At 46.0% G+C, this 21,034-nt stretch overlaps 1 protein-coding gene across 8 annotated transcripts in view; it reads right to left on the bottom strand.

Annotated features, from left to right (window-relative positions):
- LOC134927903 (cytochrome c oxidase subunit 4 isoform 1, mitochondrial-like) overlaps positions 1-21,034 on the bottom strand; it is a 353,718-nt gene that overhangs the window by 329,310 nt on the left and 3,374 nt on the right. For 3 of the 8 annotated variants that reach the window (XM_063923004.1, XM_063923007.1, XM_063923006.1), the window contains exon 2: positions 20,066-20,153. The exons of 4 other annotated variants lie outside the window; for them this stretch is intronic. The gene's annotated coding sequence lies outside the window, so the exon portion shown is untranslated. Of the gene's footprint in view, positions 1-15,427; positions 15,471-20,065; positions 20,154-21,034 lie in introns of all 8 variants that reach the window. One more of the 8 variants, XM_063923005.1, reaches the window with a different exon arrangement.

Genomic DNA, 21,034 nt, shown 5'->3' with positions numbered 1-21,034 from the left:
AGGCGAGCAAAAAGCTTATCTGATCTAAAATCGGGTCACCAAGTCCATCTCAGAGATCACGAGAAAGGTATTTGGGTGCAGAAAGGTATTGTGCAAGCACAAGTAGCACCAAGATCTTATACTATACGTATAGAGCATGGAACGGAAGTAAGAAGAAATCAGGTGGATTTAAGATCTCAACCTAACCATAATGAAGACAACATGACTGAAGAATACCCTTCATCTGGCATGTATGATGATCCTCATAATGGTGAACAAACCACGATTCTAGAAAGGTCCAACATGGTCGATGAAACACAGACTGTGTATGAAAGACCCAAAAGGGAAATACGCAGACCTGAGAGACTCATTGAAATGTGTTAGATGATGTTCTTCTTAATATGATGTTGTTAATTGTTGCATTGAAGCGTACAGGGCTTATCTTTAAAGAAAAGGAGGATGTGATGTTAGTGTATTAGAATGCTTAATATTTGGAGACACTCCCTTACTAATCTGTGTAAGCCTGAATCTTCAGTGATGGTCCCTGGGACGAGGGGGATGCTGGGAAGTGGGTGGTCCAGTGTGCAGTGTGCCTGGAGTTGGGGATGGAATAAAAAGCACAGCAGTGAACTCGCATGACTCTGTGTCCTGATGACAGGATTTACAAACATATGAACAAAACACATACCAGCTCACACCTTAAACACGCCATACAACATGGCATTCAACAGAACTCCAGCCAACGGCCTGAACAATGTCAGCAACAGGCTGACTATAATGTAACACAAACTGTGTATAACCAGAACTAATAACTGCAGATACAGTACGCACTGGGACGGGCGCCCAGCATCCTCTATGGACTAAGAGAAAAGGATTTACCGGTAGGTATTAAAATCCTATTTTCTCATACGTCCTAGAGGATGCTGGGGTACCCATAAGAACCATGGGGTTACACCAAAGCTCTAGAACGGGCGGGAGAGCGCGGATGACTCTGCAGCACCGATGGAGCAAACATGAGGTCCTCCTCGGCCAGGGTATCGTAACTTATAAAAATTTGCAAAAGTGTTCGAACCGGGCCAAGTAACTGCTCGGCATAGTTGTAAGGCCGAGACCCCCTGGGCAGCCGCCCAAGATGCGCAGGCCTTCATGGCAGAATGAGCCTTCACCGATTTCGGTAACGGCAATCCAGCCGTAGAATGAGCCTGCTGAATCGTAGAACAGATCCAGCGTGCAATAGTCTGCTTGGAAGCAGGAGTCCCAATCTTGTTGGGATCATACAGGACAAACAGAGCCTCCATTTTCCTAATCCATGCAGTCCTGGCGACATAAATTTTTAAAGCTCTGACAATATCAAGAGACTTCGACTCCACTAAAGCGTCAGTAGCCACTGGCACCACAATAGGTTGGTTCACATGGAACGACGAAACCACCTGGTACCTGTAATAATACATCCTCCACAGATTTCTTCCATGCCTGGTTCTGAGAATCAGACTTATCTAATCTCTTATTAATACGTTAAACATTAGCATTCAAGGCATTCAACACATTTACCCAATTAGGAGTCGGCGGTGCCGACAGGGTCACTCCCACAGCTGTTTGCGTCCCTAATACAGCCTCCTCCTAGGAAGAGCACTCAGCCTCAGACATGCGGACACACGTGTCCCAAACACCCACAGACACACTGGGCATATAGGGGACAGACCCACAGCAAAGCCTGTCAGGGAGACACAGAGGGAGTTTTGCCATCTCGCAACCCAGCACCTAATCACCGGTTCTGGAACACTAAAGAATGCCCCAGACCTGCAGCACTTTTATAACAAATATATATTGCACCAATATTCCTGTGCGCGCCCTCCCCCCCCCCCCCCCCATTTTGCACTCTAATACTTAGAAGTGTGAGGAAGGACCAGCGTCTCTGCAAGCTTGTGGAGAGGTAAATGGCGCTGAGCTCCGTTAGTGGTGAGGATGAAGCTCCGCCCCCTTAATGGCGCGCTTCAACACGCTTTTTTCAAATATATATTTATACTGGCGGGGGTTAGGACAGTGCCTAGGCACTTATGTCCCCTCTTGCCAGCCCATTTTAGAGGTTTATCTGCTGCCCAAGCCCCCCCCTCCCCCCGCGCCCTGCACCCTGTAGTGCTGCTGTGTGTGGGAGCATGGCGCGCAGCGTGCGATCGCTGTGTGGTACCTCAGAAAGCCGTCACTGAAGTCTTCTGATCTTCTTCTACACACCTGTCTTCTGACTTCTGGCTCTGTAAGGGGGGTGACGGCCGGCTCTGGGAGCAAGCATTTAGGCGTACCTAGCGATCAAACCCTCAGGAGCTAATGGTGTCCTGTAGCCTGAAGCAGAGCCTTTGAACTCACTGGAAGTAGGTCTAACTTCTCTCCCCTTAGTCCCACAAAGCAGGGAGACTGTTGCCAGCAGTCTCCCTGAAAATAAAAAACCTAACAAAAGTCTTTTCCTAAGAAACTCTGTAGAGCTCCTCAGTGTGCATCCAGTCTGCCTGGGCACAATTCTAAAACTGGAGTCTGGAGGAGGGGCATAGAGGGAGGAGCCAGTTTACACACAAAGTCTTAAAGTGCCCATGTCTCCTGCGGATCCAGTCTATACCCCATGGTTCTTATGGTTACCCCAGCATCCTCTACGGACTAAGAGAAAAGGATTCACCGGTAGGTATTAAAATCCTATTTTTTCTTTTTTTTGCTAAAATAATTGTGGATAGGGTTAATTCATGTTCTTCACCTAATTCAATCATAAAAAAAAGCGACAATTTCTGAGCGTTTTTTTTTTGTGGGGGGGGGAAATCGCCAGTCAAGTGGTTAATTAAATTGCTAGTGTGTTGTACTTAGGGGGTTATTGGTGGTCATTCCGAGTTGTTCGCTCGCTAGCTGCTTTTAGCAGAAATGCAAACACAAAGCCGCCGCCCTCTGGGAGTGTATCTTAGCATAGCAGAATTCCTAACGAAAGATTAGCAATTCTGCTATTAAGTATTTCCTTGCAGTTTCTGAGTAGCTCCGGACCTACTCCTAGATTGCGATCACCTGAGTCCGTTTAGTTCCTGGTTTGACGTCACAAACACGCCCAGCGTCCGGTCAGCCACTCCCCAGTTTCTCCAGCCACTCCTGCATTTTCTGCTGGCACGCCTGTGTTTCTTAGCACACTCCTGGAAAACGCTGTTACCACCCAGAAACACCCACTTCCTGTCAATCATTCTCTGATCAACAGAGCGACTGAAAAGCTTCGTTCACCCGTGAGTAAAATAGCATAGTTTTGTGTAAAATTGCTTAGCGCGTGCGCCCTGCGGTGCATACGCATGCGCAGAACTGCCGGATTTTAGCTAAAAATAGCAGCGAGCGAACAACTCGGAATGACCACCATTGAGAGTTGTTAGCAAACCAAAAAAGTTAGCAATTGGGCAAAACCATTTGCACTGCAGGTGGGGCAGATTTAACATGTGCAGAGAGATTTAGATTTGAGTGGGTTATATTGTTTCTGTACATGGTAAATACTGGCTGCTTTATTTCTACACTGCAATTTAGATTTCAGTTTGAACACACCCCACCTAAATCTAACTCTGTGCACGTTACATCTGCCCTACCTGCAGTGAAACATGGTTTTGCCCATTAGTGTGCTTTTTTGGTTAGCTAACAACTCTGAATAACCACCTTAGACCATTCAGAATGATACTGGTCTCAATATACAGAGCTAGTCAATGAGGGGGGTCATTCTGAGTTGATCGTTCGCTAGCAACTTTTTGCTGTGCTGCGATCAGATAGTCGCCGCCTATGGGGGAGTGTATTTTCACTTTGCAAGTGTGCGAACGCTTTTGCAGCTGATGGCACAAAAAAGTTTTTTGTAGTTTCTGGGTAGCTCAGAACTTACTCAGCCGCTGCGATCACTTCAGCCTGTCCGGTCCCGGAATTGACGTCAGACACCCACCCTGCAAACTCTTGGATACGCCTGCATTTTCCGAACACTCTCAGAAAACGGTCAGTTGACACCCACAAACGCCCTCTTTCTGTAAATCACCTTGCGATCGGCTGTGCAAATGGATTCTTCGTTAAATCCATCGCCCAGCACCGATCCTCTTTGTACCCATACGACGCGCCTGCGCATTGCGGTGCATACGCAGTTTTGCCAAGATTTAATCTGATCACAGCACTGCAAAAAGTTGCTAGCGAGCGATCAACTGGAAATGACCCCCCTGATCCCAATTCGTGTGTTATCTGCATTCAGGCACTCCATGCAGCCCAAGCACCACTGTAGATGTATGTTTGTATGTGAGGAGTATATTTTGTATGTGTGGAGTATATTTCTCAGAGTAAATACCGTTGCATAAGGCTACGTTTTCCTGGCTTTGGCTTTGTCAGTTGCTCTCAAGGAAGTGCAGCTGGGTGATGGGGTCAGCCTTGCGCTATCTAAATTAATTAGGCTCCAAGTTTCAGACACACAAAGTACATCCAACACTTTGAAAAAATTGACACATAAGAACAAAAAACAAATGATCTGAAAATAAGAATTTACTTACCGATAATTCTATTTCTCGGAGTCCGTAGTGGATGCTGGGGTTCCTGAAAGGACCATGGGGAATAGCGGCTCCGCAGGAGACAGGGCACAAAAAGTAAAGCTTTACGATCAGGTGGTGTGTACTGGCTCCTCCCCCTATGACCCTCCTCCAAGCCTCAGTTAGGTACTGTGCCCGGACGAGCGTACACAATAAGGAAGGATTTTGAATCCCGGGTAAGACTCATACCAGCCACACCAATCACACTGTACAACCTGTGATCTGAACCCAGTTAACAGTATGATAACAGCGGAGCCTCTGAAAAGATGGCTCACAACAATAATAACCCGATTTTTGTAACTATGTACAAGTATTGCAGACAATCCGCACTTGGGATGGGCGCCCAGCATCCACTACGGACTCCGAGAAATAGAATTATCGGTAAGTAAATTCTTATTTTCTCTATCGTCCTAGTGGATGCTGGGGTTCCTGAAAGGACCATGGGGATAATACCAAAGCTCCCAAACGGGCGGGAGAGTGCGGATGACTCTGCAGCACCGAATGAGAGAACTCCAGGTCCTCCTTAGCCAGGGTATCAAATTTGTAGGATTTTACAAACGTGTTTGCCCCTGACTAAATAACCACTCGGCAAAGTTGTAAAGCCGAGACCCCTCGGGCAGCCGCCCAAGATGAGCCCACCTTCCTTGTGGAATGGGCATTTACATATTTTGGCTGTGGCAGGCCTGCCACAGAATGTGCAAGCTGAATTGTATTACACATCCAACTAGCAATAGTCTGCTTAGAAGCAAGAGCACCCAGTTTGTTGGGTGCATACAGGATAACAGCAAGTCAGTTTTCCTGACTCCAGCCGTCCTGGAACATATTTTCAGGGCCCTGACAACATCTAGCAACTTGGAGTCCTCCAAGTCCCTAGTAGGTGCAAGGCACCACAATAAGCTGGTTCAGGTGAGACACTGACACCACCTTAGGGAGAGAACTGGGGACGAGTCCGCAGCTCTGCCCTGTCCGAATGGACAAACAGATATGGGCTTTTTTGAGAAAAAACCACCAATTTGACACTCGCCTGGTCCAGGCCAGGGCCAAGAGCATGGTCACTTTTCATGTGAGATGCTTCAAATCCACAGATTTGACTGGTTTTAAACCAATGTGATTTGAGGAATCCCAGAACTACGTTGAGATCCCACAGTGCCACTGGAGGCACAAAAGGGGGTTGTATATGCAATACTCCCTTGACAAACTTCTGGACTTCAGGAACTGAAGCCAATTCTTTCTGGAAGAAAATCGACAGGGCCGAAATTTGAACCTTAATGGACCCCAATTTGAGGCCCATAGACACTCCTGTTTGCAGGAAATGCAGGAAACGACCGAGTTGAAATTTCTTTGTGGGGCCTTCCTGGCCTCACACCACGCAACATATTTTCGCCACATGTGGTGATAATGTTGTGCGGTCACCTCCTTTCTGGCTTTGACCAGGGTAGGAATGACCTCTTCCGGAATGCCTTTTTCCCTTAGGATCCGGCGTTCCACCGCCATGCCGACAAACGCAGCTGCGGTAAGTCTTGGAACAGACATGGTACTTGCTGAAGCAAGTCCCTTCTTAGCGGCAGAGGCCATAAGACCTCTGTAAGCATCTCTTGAAGTTCCGGGTACCAAGTCCTTCTTGGCCAATCCGGAGCCATGAGTATAGTTCTTACTCCTCTACGTCTTATAATTCTCAGCCCCTTAGGTATGAGAAGCAGAGGAGGAAACACATACACCGACTGGTACACCCACGGTGTTACCAGAACGTCCACAGCTATTGCCTGAGGGTCTCTTGACCTGGCGCAATACCTGTCCCGTTTTTTGTTCAGACGGGACGCCATCATGTCCACCTTTGGTATTTCCCAACGGTTTACAATCATGTGGAAAAAACTTCCCGATGAAGTTTCCACTCTCCCGGGTGGAGGTCGTGCCTGCTGAGGAAGTCTGCTTCCCAGTTTCCATTCCCGGGATGAAACACTGCTGACAGTGCTATCACATGATTTTCCGCCCAGCGAAAAGTCCTTGCAGTTTTTGCCATTGCCCTCCTGCTTCTTGTGTCGCCCTGTCTGTTTACGTGGGCGACTGCCGTGATGTTTTTCCCACTGGATCAATACCGGCTGACCTTGAAGCAGAGGTCTTGCTAAGCTTAGAGCATTATAAATTTACCCTTAGCTCCAGTATATTTATGTGGAGAAAAGTCTCCAGACTTGATCACACTCCCTGGAAATTTTTTTCCTTGTGTGACTGCTCCCCAGCCTCTCGGGCTGGGCTCCGTGGTCACCAGCATCCAATCCTGAATGCCGAATCTGCGGCCCTCTAGAAGATGAGCACTCTATAACCACCACAGGAGAGACACCCTTGTCCTTGGATATAGGGTTATCCGCTGATGCATCTGAAGATGCGATCCGGACCATTTGTCCAGCAGATCCCACTGAAAAGTTCTTGCGTGAAATCTGCCGAATGGAATTGCTTCGTAGGAAGCCACCATTTTTACCAGGACCCTTGTGCAATGATGCACTGTTTTTAGGAGGTTCCTGACTAGCTCGGATAACTCCCTGGCTTTCTCTTCCGGGAGAAACACCTTTTTCTGGACTGTGTCCAGAATCATCCCTAGGCACAGCAGACGTGTCGTCGGGATCAGCTGCGATTTTGGAATATTTAGAATCCACCCGTGCTGTTGTAGCAGTATCCGAGATAGTGCTACTCCGACCTCCAACTGTTCCCTGGACTATGCCCTTATCAGGAGATCGTCCAAGTAAGGGATAATTAAGACGCCTTTTCTTCGAAGAAGAATCATCATTTCGGCCATTACCTTGGTAAAGACCCGGGGTGCCGTGGACAATCCAAACGGCAGCGTCTGAAACTGATAGTGACAGTTCTGCACCACGAACCTGAGGTACCCTTAGTGAGAAGGGCAAATTTGGGACATAGAGGTAAGCATCCCTGATGTCCCGGGACACTATATAGTCCCCTTCTTCCTGGTTCGTTATCACTGCTCTAAGTGACTCCATCTTGATTTGAACCTTTGTAAGTGTTCAAAAAATTTTTTAGAATAAGTCTCACCTAGCCTTCTGGCTTCAGTACCACAATATAGTGTGGAATAATACCCCTTTTCTTGTAGTAGGAGGGGTAATTTAATTATCACCTGCTGGGAATACAGCTTGTGAATTTTTTCCCATACTGCCTCCTTGTCGGAGGGAGACCTTGGTAAAGCAGACTTCAGGAGCCTGCGAAGGGGAAACGTCTCGACATTCCAATCTGTACCCCTGGGATACTACTTGTAGGATCCAGGGGTCCTGTACGGTCTCAGCGCCATGCTGAGAACTTGTCAGAAGCGGTGGAACGCTTCTGTTCCTGGGAATGGGCTGCCTGCTGCAGTCTTCTTCCCTTTCCTCTATCCCTGGGCAGATATGATCTTATAGGGACGAAAGGACTGAGGCTGAAAAGACGGTGTCTTTTTCTGCAGAGATGTGACTTAGGGTAAAAACGGTGGATTTTCCAGCAGTTGCCGTGGCCACCAGGTCCGATCCCAAATAACTCCTCTTCCTTTATACGGCAATACACCTTTGTGCCGTTTGGAATCTGCATCACCTGACCACTGTCGTGTCCATAACATCTTCTGGCAGATATGGACATCGCATTTACTCTTGATGCCAGAGTGCAAATATCCCTCTGTGCATCTCGCATATATAGAAATGCATCCTTTAAATGCTCTATAGTCAATAAAATACTGTCCCTGTCAAGGGTATCAATATTTTTAGTCAGGGAATCCGACCAAGCCACCCCAGCTCTGCACATCCAGGCTGAGGCGATCGCTGGTCGCAGTATAACACCAGTATGTGTGTATATACTTTTTATGATATTTTCCAGCCTCCTGTCAGCTGGTCCTTGAGGACGGCCCTATCTATAGACGGTACCGCCACTTGTTTTGATAAGCGTGTGAGCGCCTTATCCACCCTAAGGGGTGTTTCCCAACGCACCCTAACTTCTGGCGGGAAAGGGTATACCGCCCATAATTTTCTATCGGGGGGAACCCACGCATCATCACACACTTTATTTAATTTATCTGATTCAGGAAAAACTACGGTAGTTTTTTCACATCCCACATAATACCCTCTTTTGTGGTACTTGTAGTATCAGAAATATGTAACACCTCCTTCATTGCCTTTAACGTGTGGCCCTAATAAGGAATACGTTTGTTTATTCACCGTCGACACTGGATTCAGTGTCCCTGTCTGTGTCTGTGTCGACCGACTAAAGTAAACGGGCGTTTTAAAACCCCTGACGGTGTTTTTGAGACGTCTGGACCGGTACTAATTGTTTGTCGGCCGTCTCATGTCGTCAACCGACCTTGCAGCGTGTTGACATTATCACGTAATTCCCTAAATAAGCCATCCATTCCGGTGTCGACTCCCTAGAGAGTGACATCACCATTACAGGCAATTGCTCCGCCTCCTCACCAACATCGTCCTCATACATGTCGACACACACGTACCGACACACAGCACACACACAGGGAATGCTCTGATAGAGGACAGGACCCACTAGCCCTTTGGAGAGACAGAGGGAGAGTTTGCCAGCACACACCAAAAACGCTATAATTATATAGGGACAACCTTATATAAGTGTTTTCCCTTATAGCATCTTTTTTATATATTTCTAACGCCAAATTAGTGCCCCCCCTCTCTGTTTTAACCCTGTTTCTGTAGTGCAGTGCAGGGGAGAGCCTGGGAGCCTTCCCTCCAGCCTTTCTGTGAGGGAAAATGGCGCTGTGTGCTGAGGAGATAGGCCCCGCCCCTTTTTCGGCGGCCTCGTCTCCCGCTCTTAACGGATTCTGGCAGGGGTTAAATATCTCCATATAGCCTCCGGAGGCTATATGTGAGGTATTTTTAGCCAAAATAGGTTTTCATTTGCCTCCCAGGGCGCCCCCCTCCCAGCGCCCTGCACCCTCAGTGACTGCCGTGTGAAGTGTGCTGAGAGGAAAATGGCGCACAGCTGCAGTGCTGTGCGCTACCTTTAGAAGACTGAGGAGTCTTCTGCCGCCGATTCTGGACCTCTTCTTACTTCAGCATCTGCAAGGGGGCCGGCGGCAAGGCTCCGGTGACCATCCAGGCTGTACCTGTGATCGTCCCTCTGGAGCTGATGTCCAGTAGCCAAGAAGCCAATCCATCCTGCACGCAGGTGAGTTCACTTCTTCTCCCCTAAGTCCCTCGTTGCAGTGATCCTGTTGCCAGCAGGACTCACTGTAAAATAAAAAACCTAAGCTAAACTTTTCTAAGCAGCTCTTTAGGAGAGCCACCTAGATTGCACCCTTCTCGGCCGGGCACAAAAATCTAACTGAGGCTTGGAGGAGGGTCATAGGGGGAGGAGCCAGTACACACCACCTGATCGTAAAGCTTTACTTTTTGTGCCCCGTCTCCTGCGGAGCCGCTATTCCCCATGGTCCTTTCAGGAACCCCAGCATCCACTAGGACGATAGAGAAACTAGCGCTGTGCAGAGGGTGAATCTGACACTCTGGATATAACTTGTACCACCAATACAACAGAGGAGTGTATATGATCCTTCTCAGGAGAAACTAAGAGACACCGTGTTCTTTACTTCATTGGAAAGGAACTTACATTTAATTCCTTTCCCGTGTGCCCGTAAAGGTATCTTTAAACACTATCCTCTCTTCTCTGGTGGGAAATATTGCTGTGCAGTATAGAAAGATGAGACACTTACATGAGATTTCTGTCCCGCATACACGTAACAGGTTCTTTAAAATCCTTCGATCCCCATAAAACTGACGTCTTCCACAATCTTCACAAACAGGTTTATTCCACAGTTCACATAAAACATAGACAGAAAGAAACAGGTGTGGACAATCTTCCGGTTCACCTGGGAAACCAGCGTGATGGAAAATGGACTGGCACCTACGTCCCGGCTGCAGTCACAGGATCGTGGTGCAAAAGCTGGATACAGTCCTAGCGGTGTCTCCCAAATGTCTCTCCGGTAAAATGACCGTCCTCCTGTACCGAACGGCTTCAACGCGTTTCTGTGAATACTTTCACCTTTGTCAAGAAGTGCCGTTCTGTTACTAGTCAGGGGTTTTATCCCTCCCCAATCACATCACATGACTGGTATTAAAATACACCTGTGTGGCTAGTTTAAACCACACAACTAAAACACATTACAATCAAATAAAACAAAGGCCACTAATAAAACAGCCGACTTTTAGATCCAGGTATTAGAATCCAGCGTAGAAATGGATAAAAAAAAAATACATAAGAATTAAAAATGCCCTTATATAATAAAACATCGGGTGTAATGGTATCCCATAACAAGTGGAGACCGGAGTCCCAAAAAAGGATCAGATGTGACAACATCTATATAAGTCACTAAGTGCAAACTTTAAAAAAACGCTGGTAAGAATGAGCCATACACACTGAATGTAAATGTCGGCTTTACAATGAATTTTATCATCCGTGGTTACACAACCCGTCCGAGAGGACAATAGAAAATCCGAAGGGGAGTAGTATCAAATATAGGAGGGTAAGATACTCTCCACAGATAATACATCAACTGGGTAAAAATAATTTATCACATCCAATATCCCATCAAACTGCTAAGACAATGGAACAAAACATATCAATTAAACCACTCATAAACAGCTGGTTTTAGGTCTCATCTTCTTCCATTTGAGACGCCCTATAAAGAGAGAAGGACCCCCTCCCCTTATGATATGGAATCGAATAGAGGTGGGAACTTGCCCCTTAGGTCAGATTATAACAAAAAAGGTGAGGGACATTTTTTAGGAGAGGGACTACATCGAAGGAGGTATATGTGATTGGGGGTAAACCACGAGTATCACAAAGGAGAGGCTGTAGAGCAGGCAAATATTTGGGTATGTCCAAAAATAAACGCTTAAAATTAAAAAAATCCATGAATGAAGGGCCCTCTAATGAGAATAAGTCCGGTGAGAGTGTAGATGTCCCTATTCCAGAAGCAGACTCAGAGTGGAAAACTAAAATATATAATTTAAGTGATTACCAACTAACCAAGGATGAACAGGATCTTCTTGAAAAGGGTTTAAAATTTGCACCCACTAGTAAAGTCAATCAGTTTGAGGTTTTTGTAGATTTACAGAAATTTGTAAGGAAACTATGCTTGAAACGTTTTTTTTGCAGAGAAAGATGGCCAAGAGGACAATATAGATGGTCCTCCAGATCATATTAAAGTTTTTAAAAAGAAGTCCACCTTCTTCCCGAAACATAAGAAAGGATGTTTCATTGAGACTTTTGAGCGTTTAGTTATGGGATACCATTACACCCAATGTTTTATTATATAAGGGCATTTTTAATTCTTATGTATTTTTTTATCCATTTCTACGCTGGATTCTAATACCTGGATCTAAAAGTCGGCTGTTTTATTAGTGGCCTTTGTTTTATTTGATTGTAATGTGTTTTAGTTGTGTGGTTTAAACTAGCCACACAGGTGTATTTTAATACCAGTCATGTGATGTGATTGGGGAGGGATAAAACCCCTGACTAGTAACAGAACGGCACTTCTTGACAAAGGTGAAAGTATTCACAGAAACGCGTTGAAGCCGTTCGGTACAGGAGGACTGTCATTTTACCGGAGAGACATTTGGGAGACACCGCTAGGACTGTATCCAGCTTTTGCACCACGATCCTGTGACTGCAGCCGGGACGGAGGTGCCAGTCCATTTTCCATCACGCTGGTTTCCCAGGTGAACCGGAAGATTGTCCACACCTGTTTCTTTCTGTCTATGTTTTATGTGAACTGTGGAATAAACCTGTTTGTGAAGATTGTGGAGGACGTCAGTTTTATGGGGATCGAAGGATTTTAAAGAACCTGTTACGTGTATGCGGGACAGAAATCTCATGTAAGTGTCTCATCTTTCTATACTGCACAGCAATATTTCCCACCAGAGAAGAGAGGATAGTGTTTAAAGATACCTTTACGGGCACACGGGAAAGGAATTAAATGTAAGTTCCTTTCCAATGAAGTAAAGAACACGGTGTCTCTTAGTTTCTCCTGAGAAGGATCATATACACTCCTCTGTTGTATTGGTGGTACAAGTTATATCCAGAGTGTCAGATTCACCCTCTGCACAGCGCTAGTTTCAGATCATTTGTTTTTTGTTCTTATGCTCTCAAGGAAGTGCTTCAGCTCTGAAATCATGACACCACCTGGCTAGTGCATTGACTCCCTTATTGGTGCTGGGGGCCAACCTTGGCCTCCATAGTTCCTGCTCCATGATGTACACTACTGCCCTTTTGAGGGTCTCTGTCATCAAATCCAGGTAGATGCTATGCATTCATTGGTTCCAGCTGTCCAGCAGGAACCTATTGTTAGTTTTAGTACGCCTGTCTCCGATGCGGGGACTTGCACCCCGGTATGGACTGCTTCTGCAATAGGACGTGGCCTGCCGCTACCTGTCTGGCTGTTGGCACCACATTTAAGTAAGGCCTCACCTCCAATCTGCTTCAGCCAGATGGTATACTAGTTGGAGATGTATCCTAACAGGGCTCAGGCCGAGTTCTTGTATTCAGGTTTTTGGTTGTCAATTTTTGAAATTTGCAGTGGATTTGCCACATGGTGCTTGAGAGGGTTCAGAAAGAGGTTGGAGTTGGGCCACGTGGCTGGATCCTTTCCTTCACCTCCTTTGGCATACCTCATTCTTTATCCAGTGAACGTAGCCCCAAGAAAGTTCCAAGGAAATATCGACTGATTCAACATCTGTCTTATCCATATGGATCCTCGATGATGTAATTCCCTCTGAATTATGTTGGGTTGTCGGGTACAGAATCTGTCCTATGATTAGACATTAGACCTGGATAGGGCCCCTGGTAAGGGATCCTAATTGGCTAAAATTGATGTGGAGTCAGCCTTACATCCTGAGTCATTCCGGTTTATGGGTTTTCATTTGCCGGATGGTTTGACAAGTGTCTGCCTGTGGGCGGTTCTGTTTCATGAACCTTTCTGAGTGTTCAGCACATTCCTCCACTGGTGTATGAGCAGGGCCAGATTAAAGGCCACGTGGGCCTGGGGCTGAAAATATTCAAGGGCCTGTTATGAGAATCGGAGAGGTGTGACAAGTGCTGTTTGGGTGTGGCCAGACCCAAATGGGCATGTATACCCCCTACAATATCAGCCCCAATGTCTCCCTATTTATGTAAAAATATAAAAATTGTATAATTTTGTGAAAAAAAATAGAAATATAGGCCCTCATTCCGAGTTGATCGGTCGCAAGGCGAATTTAGCAGAGTTACACACGCTAAGCCGCCGCCTACTGGGAGTGAATCTTAGCTTCTTAAAATTGCGACCGATGTATTCGCAATATTGCGATTACTAACTACTTAGCAGTTTCAGAGTAGCTTCAGACTTACTCTGCCTGTGCGATCAGTTCAGTGCTTGTCGTTCCTGGTTGACGTCACAAACACACCCAGCGTTCGCCCAGGCACTCCCACCGTTTCTCCGGCCACTCCTGCGTTTTTTCCGGAAACGGTAGCGTTTTCAGCCACACGCCCCTGAAACGCCGTGTTTCCGCCCAGTAACACCCATTTCCTGTCAATCACATTACGATCGCCGGAGCGATGAAAAAGCCGTGAGTAAAATTACTTTCCACATAGCAAAGTTACTTGGCGCAGTCGCAGTGCGAACATTGCGCATGCGTACTAAGCGGATTTTCATTGCGATGCGATGAAAAATACCGAGCGAACAACTCGGAATGAGGGCCATAATCTTAATAGATATAATTTATGGCCAACTATGTGGCCAGCTGATGGCTGGTCATTATCATACTGCCATAATGATGGGCCTTTTTATGTGGAGGCCTGGAGCTGGAGCTCCATCCGCCCCATTGTTAGTCTGGCCCTGTGTATGAGGGCTGGTGAAGTTGGGGTGGCTCACTACCTCGATGATCTCTTGAATGCTCACCCTCACTTACAAAGCACTCACCCACTCCTCTCCCATTTACATCTCTGACCTTAACTCCCTTTACTCTCCCACCCGTCCTCTTTGCTTTGCTAATGCACGCCGACTCTCCTGTCTTCTGATTACTTCCTCCCACTCCTATCTCCAAGATTTTTCACGTGCTGCTCCCTTTCTCTGGAATTCTTTACCTCTCCCCCTCAGACTCTCCCCCTCTCTAGAGAACTTCAAGCGGGCTCTTAAGATCCACTTCTTTACCAAACCCAGCCAAATCTTATCCTAACCCCCTGTCCCATGCTCGGTCTACCCCATCTGTGTCACCCCTGTCTGTCTGCCCCTCCCCTTTAGAATGTAAGCTCTCACGAGCAGGGCCCTCTTCCCTCATGTTCTTATCCTTTTCTTACTTTAATAATCCTCAACTGCCCAAATCACGCAGTTTTTTGGCCACCTTGAAACTTACCTCTAGGTCGTCTACTGGTGTAGTTATGCTTATTTACCCTGTTCTTATCCGCTATTGTCTTTAGCTGTAAGTCATTGTTTTCATGGTTTGATAATGTGCATATGTACTCTGTAATTGGGCACTGTGGAACTCTTGTGGCGCTATAGATAGACAGATAATAATAAGAATATTGGGCATTTTGCTCCCTCACTATTTTCTTGTCTTGTCAGCAGAGTTAACCAGAGATTTGAGGGTTTGGAATGTATTTCTTTCCTATTTCAGCGGATTTCACCTGTTCCCTCCTGCAGTAACTCACAAATGCAGATCTTTAGTAATGCTGCGGGGGCATGAGGTTTGGGGGCTTATCTCAACAGCTCTTGGTGTTCCACACCTTGCCCTGTGGATGGAATATGGGAGGGTTTGACAAAAAGCATGCTGTAGCTTGAAGTTTTTCCAATAGTGTTGGCATTGGAGCTGTGGGGCAGGCATTTACACAGCTCTAGCATTGTTTTTTAGGGCCATAACCTTGGAGTGGTGCAGGCGATCAACCATCAGAGTTCCTGAAATCCTATAAAAGAGATGTGACTTATCAATATTTTATTAACAAGTAGGAAACGACAAAAGGACGAAATTCAGAAAAAGTGGTCTGACCTAAAACGTAAAGAAAAGAAAAAACATAAAAAGATTTGTTACAATATAAAAAATGACTAGAGATTGAGTCTCCGATATCAAAAATGCTTTGGTTTCAAATGGAAGATTGTAAAGGTCCAGTCATGATGCTGAGAAAGTGTGAACACCACATGTACACTATCATGGTAAATGCAGATCTGTGCCCTCTCTCTTTGTGGTATATTCCCAGTGGTAGCTGAGCCAGAGTATAACAAGGGGGTTTGCTTTGCTGGTGTCCAGTCTTCTTTATGCATACAGAAGGCGGAAGGCTGGAATCCCCATCCTAGAGCAGCAGAAAGGACAGAGCCACCAGGAATTTATCAGTATGCTACCTTTCCCTTCAGAAAGCTGCCATTGAATGGTGAAACCACTAACTTCAGAAGAAAAACATAGATGGTTGCAAACCATTGGAAACTGATGTCCATTCCCACATCAAACCACAATGTTCTATCTGTAGAGGTGCCAGCCACACAGAAGGCTGTATCTCAGCCAGTGATACTATCGCAAGCATTGCATTTCTGTATGTGAATCTGTATTCAAGCAGGAGAAACTATCACTATCTGTACTCTGCTACATATAAAAGACTGTCTATAAAAAAAAAAAAAGTTGCATTCAATACAAGATAGTAATCCGCAGCCTTCCAGCAAGCTGGGACTTCTCTATATTCCATATAGGCAATTAACGTTGTAGATTATTTTGCAAAATATAAGGTGGTATTGTTAAAGTACGGCATTCTTAATGTACAAAATAAATACACCCTATTTTTCACCTTTATACACTAATGTCACGATCCGGGTATCTGGACGCCATTACTTACCCTTCAGATGCCTCCTAAGGCTGGCTCAGCGTTCCAGGACCGGATCCCGCTGTTCCTGAGTTTCCACATGCAGAATGTCAGAGCGGTGATTTCATCAGCCGCGGCATCTGCTGTGCCCGCGTGGTTAAATGTGCGCTTGTCAGTCTGGCGTCTCCTGTCTCCTGTGGCCGGCGTCGCCATTACTGTTTCAATTCTCACATGGATTACAAACCAAACTTCCCTCCAAGTGTCTGCATGGGCGCAGCCATCTTGGATTTTGTCTTCTGATTATTTCCACCAATCTGCTGTCTGTATTGTTGATTTGCATAATTGCCTAGCCAACCCCTTCCTTGCTGCAGGTATAAGTATGCTGTGCCTGAGCAAGGAAGGCGTCGGTGCTTTGGTTGTCTAACCTAGTTCCAGTTTGTCTCTCTCCTGTGGTTGTCTTCCAGGTTCCAGCTCCTGTCTCCAGACTTCTGCTATAGAGACCCGCACCAGCATTCCATCTGCGGTGTAGCCTGACTCTCCGATCCATTCTGGACTCACCTGTTTCCAGCTACAACAATCACCTGCTTCCAGCCCAGCTTCCAGCAGTGTATAGCTTCTCTTAAAGGGCCGGTGTCCTTTTCTGCAGTTTACCACTCTCCACCGGTATTATTATTTCACCGCTCTCAAACAATCACCTGCTTCCAGCCCAGCTTCCAGCAGTGTATAGCTTCTCTTAAAGGGCCGGTGTCCTTTTCTGCAGTTTACCACTCTCCACCGGTATTATTATTTCACCGCTCTCAAACTCCAAACTTCATTATTATTTCATCGCTCTCAAGTTCGTTTATTATTTAACTGGTTCCAGCCAGTATCCACTCCGTACCAACAACAGTCTGGTTCCAGCCAGTATCCACAGCAGCCGTTTTACCTTCAGCAGCCCAGCCTTTCCTGGAACATCAGCTGGTACGATCCTGGGTTCTCTCCATTTCTACAGTCAGGCCTGGTAAGGACTTTCCAACTAGAAGATTATAAGAACTGTCTCACTCTACCAGTGCCTGTGGCCCTTGCCACCCTGCAGTACCCAGGAATTGTATTTATCCTCTGTTGACTTTTATGTTTCCTTTTACTGCTGCTGTGTTACGGAGTTTGTCATAATAAACATCATTGACTTTTATCCTGGTTGTCGTGGTCACGCCTTCGGGCAGTTATTCTACATGTTACTTACATGTCTAGGGGTCTGATACAACCTCCCAGGTTCCGTTACATCTCAGCCCCTACAACTGAGGCTGCCTCCCGTCAGCTCAGGCCCTCAGTTGTGACAACTAAGCACCAATTGCTCCATTTCCCTATATTGTGTTTGCGTCGCTTGCAAGGGTGGGCGGAACCACTAAATACGGAGTAGGTAGCAGAGGACCCTACAATTAGACAGTGCAATAAGATACTATTACTTACCTATAAATACTTACACCTCAAACTAAAGCAGATTAAACGAGACTGCATAATTGGAGCGGGTGGTCTTCAGTATGCCGGCTGTCGGGATCCCGGCACACAGTATACCGGCGCCGGAATCCCGACAGCCGCCATACCGACACTTACTTTACCTCGTGGGGGTCCACGACCCCCCTGGAGGGAGAATAAAATAGCGTGGCGCGCGTAGCGCACCACCGAGCCCGCAAGGGGCTCATTTGCGCTTGCCACACTGTCGGTATGCCGGCAGTCGGGCTCCCGGCGCCGGTATGCTGGTCGCCGGGAGCCCGACCGCCGGCATACCATACTACACCCATTGGAGCTTTATACTGTAGCTTTGGGGCTGATGGAAAGGTAAGTCATTAAGGGGGCCATTTATCATAGATCTCATATTCAGTGCAATCTGGACGAGATCATACCACCCAGGATTACATTGCAATATCCAATAGAAACTGATACATTTGATTAATTTTCTTTTCATATTTTCACTTTGCTGTTACAATTCACAAAATTGTCCTGCCCTTATATCCTTTTGTGTAACAAAGGAATATAATAACCTTTCAAGGGTTAAATTGTTATAGGGCAACACTAATATTTTAATTGATATTGTTAAGTATTCCCAGGCTGACAAATAACGGTTTTATATTATGCCTGTTAAAGATTTTATTTTAGAATAATACGAATAAAAGTTACGTTTTAACTTATTCATCAAATCATAATAAAAGAGTGCGCCACACACTAAGCTTTCTTTAGCTGTAAACCCACTAGTGGTTTCCCCTAACCCCACAAATACAATATGCAATCTTATCAGCCTGATGTATTAATCAGCAAATGCAGGAACAGGGGTTCCTAAAGGAGCCCGTGGCAGCTGGTGGTGTTGCGCATGCGCGGACACATAAGACTGCACAAGCACAGAGGCTATTTCCAGGGAGGGTTCCAGGGGAACTCTCTGCTGCTCCGCTACACAATGTGTAGCCCGTAGGCTACAAAGGGCTGCAGCTATCTTCAGATGGCGGTAGCTGTGGTGGCCAATATTGGCAACTCATCGCAATCTGGATATTGGTAAATTGGGCAGCATCGTATTCTCCACAGAAATGTATGAGATTGCAGCAGGTATTGGAAATATCTGCTGCAGTCCCTCCCTCTTATATTCAGGTGATACTTAATTTTTGCGGCTAGCCCGCAAAGCTATAGCTGCAAATATTCAATGATAAATGGGCCCCTTAGTCTTGCTACCCATTAACATGCATAGACAGGGTTGTTGGTTTCTTTCATTTTCACCAGTATGTTATTTAAAAAACAAACAAAAAAAGAACAAAAACGGGAAAGTCTGTTCTTGTACACTTGGATTAACAGAATGCAGGACTACCACATAAGTGTTTGCCTAAACCTTCATTGTATACTCATCACCAAAGGCTAGTGGCGGAACCACTGTCAGAGCAGCCTATGTGGCCTGACAGTCAGGTACAGTTACCAACTCTCACCGAGATCCACCACTGGAGAATCCTCCTGGCCATTCTGAAAGAGCTGGAAAGTAAATGGTGAGGTGATCCAGCGATGATGGCTCATCTGCACAGAAGGCCACTGTTCTTTTCTTTTGATCAGTGCACAATCCCTCCCATTTGGATGTTTAGTTTCATAACACCAGAGCAGTTGCATGTGGAGTGCCGGCTTCCTCCAAAATTATGTTATAAGGCAGAGATTTTCAACCTTTTACAACTCGCGGCACACTGAACAAGATTTAAATATGGTCATGGCACACTCATATATAATGGTGATGCATGGTGCAGCTGCGTGTCCTAGGATGTCATGTCGTAGCTCCTCCACAGGCAACGCCTGAGCCACATCTGAGAAAGCCAGAAGAGCCCAACACTGCCAGGGCCGAAAATTAGAACTGGCTCTGCAACCACTAAACCCTCCAGTATTGATCATTCCCGGGCCTCAGTAGCAGCAAAACACTGACGGACCTGGCTCTGCTTCTATGGCGGCACACCTGGAGACTGCTCAGGGCACACTAGTGTGCCATGGCACAGTGGTTGAAAAACACTGTTATAAGGTGATTGGATATTATACTACACCTTTGTAATAAGCTTCCTCATAACACATACTTTAGAGTAGTGGTCTCCAAACTTTCTTGAATCACTGTGTCATAGACTATCAGCAATTTTTCTCCATTACCCCTAAGCCAAAAGTGTCTTAAGGAGAAAAGCAGCAAAAATTATTAAATTAAGTAAAATATTATTTACCTGTCATCTTTAGGTCTAGCTGCATGGTGGCGAACAGGGTTATGCTTTTGTTTGTCCACAGATGTTTTCCAAAAATTGTAAAGAAAAACTAAAATAACATAAGTTGGGTATTATTAACTTCAAGAACATTAATTTCAACTACTTTCTAGTCAACTTTGACCACCTCACAATATTGTTTTCATTCGCTTTAGGCCAAAAGCTGCAGCGAGCTGGGTGGTTACTAAGTAACAGAGCAGCGACACAAACACACAGCAGTTTGTAGCACATCTATGAAACATTGCCACACATCAGTCACAGTACTTACATGTTATAGATACACAATGGGGTACAAGCTGCAGAGTGACAGCACTTGTACATTATGGATACACAGTGGGGTATGGCCTGGGGTGTGGACAGGGCCGGTGCAAGGTTTCTAAGCACAACAATACACTGGTGGACGATCTCCAAGCGCTGCTAAGTAAATCTGGAATCCTTATGTTTTAAGATCCTCAAAAAAACAGAGTGAAATGGTATTTATAAGGGAGTCTCTACAATTGAGGATCTTAAAACATAAGGATTCATAAGGATTCCAGATTTACTTAGCAGATCGTCCACCAGTGTATTGTTGTATGTAGAAAGAAGTGGTGTTCTTTTGGACGAATATCAAGCTGCAGCTAGGGCGCAAGTTATTGTTTCATTGTTTGTATACTATAAGGTTTCTAAGCACCCTAGGCAAAACTTCTGCCTACTGCCCCTTCCCCCTACCCACCCTTCAGATGAAAGGCATGCTGCTCTCACCCCCTCCCCCCTACTCTGTTAAATGTCTGCTGTTCTATCCCCACCACCATCTGTGTGCATGGTGCTGCTGATCCCCCCAGACTGTGTGCATGCCTGCTCTTTATCTCCCCCCCCCCCCCCCCCACCACCACCACACTGCTGCTCTCGCCCTCTTTCCTTATCAATGCAGAGAATGTACTGTAGACTGCAGTG

This window comes from Pseudophryne corroboree, chromosome 5 (genome assembly GCF_028390025.1).
Source record: "Pseudophryne corroboree isolate aPseCor3 chromosome 5, aPseCor3.hap2, whole genome shotgun sequence".
Lineage (NCBI taxonomy): Eukaryota > Metazoa > Chordata > Amphibia > Anura > Myobatrachidae > Pseudophryne > Pseudophryne corroboree.
This window is presented reverse-complemented; position numbering and strand designations above follow the sequence as displayed.